At 33.6% G+C, this 6,000-nt stretch overlaps 1 long non-coding RNA gene across 1 annotated transcript in view; it reads right to left on the reverse strand.

Moving 5' to 3' along the window:
* LOC106997628 (uncharacterized) overlaps positions 1 to 5,421 on the reverse strand; it is a 29,717-nt gene extending 24,296 nt beyond the window's left edge. The window contains exon 1 of the long non-coding RNA XR_001443822.3: positions 5,306 to 5,421. This is a non-coding gene — a long non-coding RNA (uncharacterized LOC106997628). The remainder of the gene's footprint in view (positions 1 to 5,305) is intronic.
* Between the last annotated feature and the right edge of the window lie 579 nt (positions 5,422 to 6,000).

Genomic DNA, 6,000 nt, shown 5'->3' on the forward strand with positions numbered 1-6,000 from the left:
TGGTGTGATCTTGGCTCACCGCAACTTCTACCTCCTGGGTTCAAGCAATTCTCCTAACTCAGCCTCCCGAGTAGCTGGGCCTTCAGGTGTGCACCATCAAGCCTGGCTAATTTTTTTATTTTTTGTCCAGATGGGTTTTTGCCATGTTGGCCAGGCTGGTCTCAAGTTCCTGACCTCAGGTGATCCAACAGCCTTGGCCTCCCAAAGTGCTGGGATTATAGGTGTAAACCACCACACCAGGCAAAGTGACATATTCTTGATGCTCCCTATATTACAGTCTTCTCAGAAATTTCATCATAATTTTCTTTAAATCTAACAAAGACATTTTTCTTCTTAGGTAGAAAAATGATATTTTTATAATCAGCAATATGTATAAATTTCTTTTTTTATATTTTTTGATTATATATTTCTCTCTCTGTGTGTGTGTGTGTGTGTGTGTGTGTGTGTATACATGTAGGAAGGTATTTGGTATGTGTTTTAATATGACATACCCAAGCTTCAGTTTCAACTTATATGAGTTTTATTATCTTCCTCTTTGCTGAATAGCTTCTCAACTTTCTAAACAAAAGCTCTGTCCAATGTCAGTTAAGTTGTTTGAAATAAGTTCTCTTGCACACAGTGAAAACAGCATCATTTCAGCATTCAGCCATATAGAAGAAAACCATTATTCCTAGTAACTGCACGTTTTTTAAATTCTTATTCTTCATAATGAGTTACCTGTACACAACTATCATTTCCAACTCATAGTCTCACGGAATTTGGCAGGTTTTCTTTCTAAAATGACTGGTTAAATAACTTGTAATGAACTTTAAATATTGCATACTCCTCTAGGAAAGAAATTTATGCATCTTTTACTACTCAAAATAAAATTCAAAGTCATTTAGCTTTCAGAGATATAGTGGCAATTGTAATTGAGAAACAGCTGTATTTCTATTAATTTATTCTAAAATATTTGCTAAATATCTAAAAAATGTTAGACTAAAAAATTCATACATTGGAAATTAATGCCAAAGTATCTTTGATATTAGCTATGACATGGAGATCACCCACCATTTATTTCTGCATGCTTGGTAAGTAGTGAATATTTAGCATCATAGACCCTACATGGTTTAAGCTATATTAGGTATGTGGTAGATATGAATAAGCCTGTGTTCCACAAATAATCACTTTTTCATGCCTTCATCCTCATAGTTACATTAACTGTGCCAGATATGAAGAGCTTCATACTTCCTAGTGACTTTTCAATACAGATTAAGTTAGAATTACAAATGTTTATCTCTACAAACAGTGCAGTTATAATCATAACACAATATCCAAAGTCCAGGAGATTTAAGCTAATGAAGAAGGATCTCAATGCTTTTTCATTAAAGGTAGGTATAAAAATACAAATTTTATGTTTGGATGAGATACATTCTCAAAACTGAGTGAAAACAGATTCTAGACTAGCACAAGAAATTTCTTTGGTATTTTTGCTATCACATATATAAATACTGTGTAAATTCAGTAGCATTCTGGAGATACCATTTCCAGATCTATGATGAACAAAATAGCATAATTAACATTTAGCGATATTTTCATATTTCAAAAATGGATACAGATCTTCATTTTAATGAGTAACAACTTTCCTCAGGAATTCATGGAAAAATCCTCCATGCTATGAACTAAAAAAAAATCTCCTTATCTAAGTGGTGAGACATAATAAACAAATCAGAGGTTTTAGAAAGAATGGTTAAGAAAGAAAGAAAGAAAGAAAGAAAGAAAGAAAGAAAGAAAGAAGAAAGAAAGAAAGAAGAAAGAAAGAAAGAAAGAAAGAAAGAAAGAAAGAAAGAAAGAAAGAAAGAAAGAAAGAAAGAAAGAAAGGAAAGAAAGAAAGAAAGGAAAGAAAGAAAGAAAGAAAAGGAAGGATGGAAGGAAGGAAAGAAGGAAGGAAGGAAAAAAGAAAAGAAAAGAAAAGAAAAAAGAAAAGAAAAGAAAGCAAGCCTCTAATGAGACTTTTTTTTTTTTTTTTATTGCAATTGCCTGGATAACCTTTTTAGTTGCTATTGAGTAGTTTTCTGTAACAGACAAAAATTTCTAGCAAAATTGCTATGCCTTTAAGCTGTTGGGTATATGTCTTCTAAATTCTTATTTATCTCATGGGAAACAGTGTTGTGCCAGGGGCGCTTAAGACTGCTTTAGATTCTATGAGCTAGGAGGATTCACAGGACTCAGATACTGTTACACTTACGGTTACCATTTATGACACCACAAATATACAAATTAGAATAAACAAAGAGAAAAGGCATATGGAGAGAAGTTCAGGTCAAAGCAGCACACATTTCCAGGTATTCTCATTCAGTGGAGGCATACAAGGAAAGGCCTGATTCTCCCAGGAATTCTGTGTGAAAACATACACAAAGTGTTGCCAACCATGGAATTTCACTACGTCTTGATGTCCAGGCTTTTACTGTGAGTCATATAAACATGGAATGTCTGCATGACTGGCCTTACTCAGACTCCAGAACCCCTTTATCTGGGGTGGGGGGCGGGGGGGGAGGGAACAAAAAAAAACCTTTACCTTTATCTAGGGTAAAAACAGGCATTTGCCATAAATCACATTTATTAGCATAAACTGTCCTGTTATACTGGTCATTGTACATCTACAGCTTCAGGTTTACAAAGATATATTCACCTTAAATCATATATTTAGCATAAACTCTCTGGTCAAAATAGTACAGCATAGCCCAAGGATTCAGAAATATGAAAACCCTCTTAACAGGTAGAATATTCTAAAGGCTCAGCCATCTAAGGATCAGTGAGAAATACAAGCTTTTCTTAGAAATTTGCAGGGTTGGAGAAACCCAGGTCTGCTGCTGCATTAACCCTTTCCTGTACAGCCCATCCTTCTGGTCTTGGCTGTTTTCCAGCAAAATACCCTTGGCTGTTTTCCAGGAAAATGATCATACTTTTCTGAGCATCTACATTTAGTAGAGCGTTTATATAACAGAGATAACAGTAAAAGCAGCCTGGTGAATTAACCCCTTCTTGCACAGGTAGTTAGAATTTTTTCTTGCCAGGAAAGCTTACCATTGTAACAGCTTTGCCTTTTAACACTGAAATTAGTGTACTATTGTGCATTGTACTATTGCTTGGGAAGTCACTGAAGCATAGCTGTATTTGTGAAAGCATCAGCTAAAATACCTGGAAGCAATACCTGAACCAAAAGAAACATACTGAAATGTGTTGCTATGTGGCTACCCATGCAACACACAGAAAGAAATTTAAGAAGGTATTGCATATTAAAAGTGGCTGTCGTATAATAGAAAGCATGGACTTAGATGGAAGATCTTGTAATTTATAGTTGTGTAAGTAAGTAGAATCTGGTGTGGGACTTTTTAACTTTTCAGTGAAATTTAGATTTAGAGTTTTCCATGACTATGAAAATAATCCTTTTAAATGCTTTGTTAAAATTGGCAATACTATAGCAAAATATATTGTTCGTAAATGCTCTGTTCTTGGGTGACTAATAGGAACAAAATAAGCCTCGTAAACCTGCCCAATTCTATTTCATATATTTTGTTTCTTCTCTGGGCAATAGATTTTTTGCACATACAATATAATCTATAAGCTCATGGATCAAATAAGCCATTTCAATCTGGGTCTATCCAAATATTAAGAAATTCTTATATTAAAGTTTCAGTTTTTGATTTGTACTGTACAAGATCATCCTGGGTCATGCTGAGAGTAAGCATGTGGAATGCATAAAGCTTATAGTAGCCTTTATTATCTGAAAAACAAAAAATAGCCCACTAACATTAATAGATAAAAGCATCCTAAAGTAACAAAAGTTGTATATATTCCCAAGATTATTTATCAGTCTTTACATATGATTAGGCTTCTATATATCCTGAAAAAAGTACAAATATAAACAGATATTCAAACAAGTAGTGTAAATTATAACTAAAATAAACTTTTAAATGCCATCACTTTTGCATTTTGCTTTTTTAAAAAAATTTAGATCTAATAAACAAAATAAAATGCATAGATCTTAATCAATTCTATGAGGTTTGGAAACTGGAAGCACCTATTACTCACCTGTTTAAGACCTAATTATTATATTAATAACATAAATAAAATAATTCCATTCTACCTGAAACCCTTGGGATTCCTTCTAGTATGCAACTTCATAAACTTGTTTTAACACATAACAATTTGGATAATTCCTCAAAATACTTTTTGAATTTATATATTAACAAAGTTTATTAGCAATTACCAACAGATAAATAAAGAGGTTTTTTATAAGATGAACAGGTAGTGATAAAGATGAATAGACTGATGCTCTAACAACCTAAGGATTTCAAGAAAACTGTATGCTTTATCTATATTTGTAATTCTATTCTCGACAAATAACCCATGTAAAGATAAGATGATAGTGAAAATATTAAATGAAAAATAAGATAATTTAGGCTTAAAATGAAGTCATATCCATTTTCATGACATCTAAACTATCTTTTTGAATTGATCTTAACATTTTATTCTGTTTATTTGCACGTATCATTTATTTTGATCATTAAAGCATTATTAAATCCATACTTTATATCAGTGAATTTTATTTTCTTAAAGTAAGGCATTCGAAACAAAATTTTTAAAGAAAAACTACAATAAAAAAAGTGTATCCCACATAGTTGTCTCACATTAACATTTTCCCATATGTTTGTATCTTTGTTCTTTAATATAATCCAGAAAGTCTACATCTGGAAGGTGCTAATTCCCAGATCCACATTTCAAAGCAAGGCAAATTAAGGTGCTAATTGCAGAAACTTAATTTCAGGGAGTACAGTTATCACCACACATTTAGAAATACGAACATTACATAAAGAGGGAAATGTCACTAGGTTTCATTTAGAAATAAAAGCATTCTAGAACGTCTTGGAGGTTTCTTTGTATTTTATAAATAATTCAATACAAATATTAGAGAATTCTAGTTTCTACTTTGAGATATGAAGACCTTGTAATTTGCTGTTTTTATTTTCATAACAAGAAAAAAGCTAAACACGCTGAAAATCAACAACTCATCTTAGATTCTTCTGAAAATTGAAGAGAATTAATAAACCACTGTCCTGAAAACTGAAGAGAAAAGCAGATACAGAGAATCACAGCTTACTCGAAATAGAAACCCAGGAGCAGAAATCTACTCCTGGAGCCAGTACTAGTAGAAACACTTACATTCTCATACAATTTGAGTGCTTAGTGTGGTCTAGCTTGAGAGTTAAAAACACCAGGAGACTTAGTGTTAGAGGGAGCCCCAAATTTTCATAAATTTTACCTCCAGGAACTCCACCAGATTTTTGTGCTGAAGATTAGTGAAGAAATCCCATTATGCTTCCAATGGGGAAAGAGAAAGCATGGCAATTTTGAAATACACACCGAACTTTCTGTTCTCTAACTGCCCTCAAGGGAAAATACCCAAGCCTAACTATTGTGGGAAAAAGGAAGTACCTAAGTTGAGGCCGGTCTACCCTTCCCAGATGAGCTTCCTGTATCAACTGAGTTTCAGACAAGGAGATCAAAGAAGCATTTATGAAGGTAACAGCTCAGACACACAGGCCCACTGAAATATCTGGACGTAATAAAAGGATTATAGAGCATTTTCCTTTTCTTCACCTTTCACCACAATACTAATAGTGCTACTGTATAAAACAGGGGATTATAGCTGAAAGAATTTCAAGTGTCAGACTATACATCAGGAAGTTTTGTTTCTAGTAAGACCTAAAGACCACAGGAGGAACAAAAAAGAACACCTGAGGGTATTAAAGTCTCAGGCAGCAACAGCTCTAGAAAACTATAATCACAAGTTACCTCCCAGGAAGGTGTCCATAATCTCTCACAATAAAGACCTATTTTTCTTAGTTTCTATTATCAAATACATCATGTCTGACTTTCAACCAAAAATTACAGGGCATGCTAACAGGCAAACACACGGGCGCACGCACCTGCACACACACACACACACACACACAC

Source organism: Macaca mulatta, chromosome 3, assembly GCF_049350105.2.
Source record: "Macaca mulatta isolate MMU2019108-1 chromosome 3, T2T-MMU8v2.0, whole genome shotgun sequence".
Classification (NCBI taxonomy): domain Eukaryota; kingdom Metazoa; phylum Chordata; class Mammalia; order Primates; family Cercopithecidae; genus Macaca; species Macaca mulatta.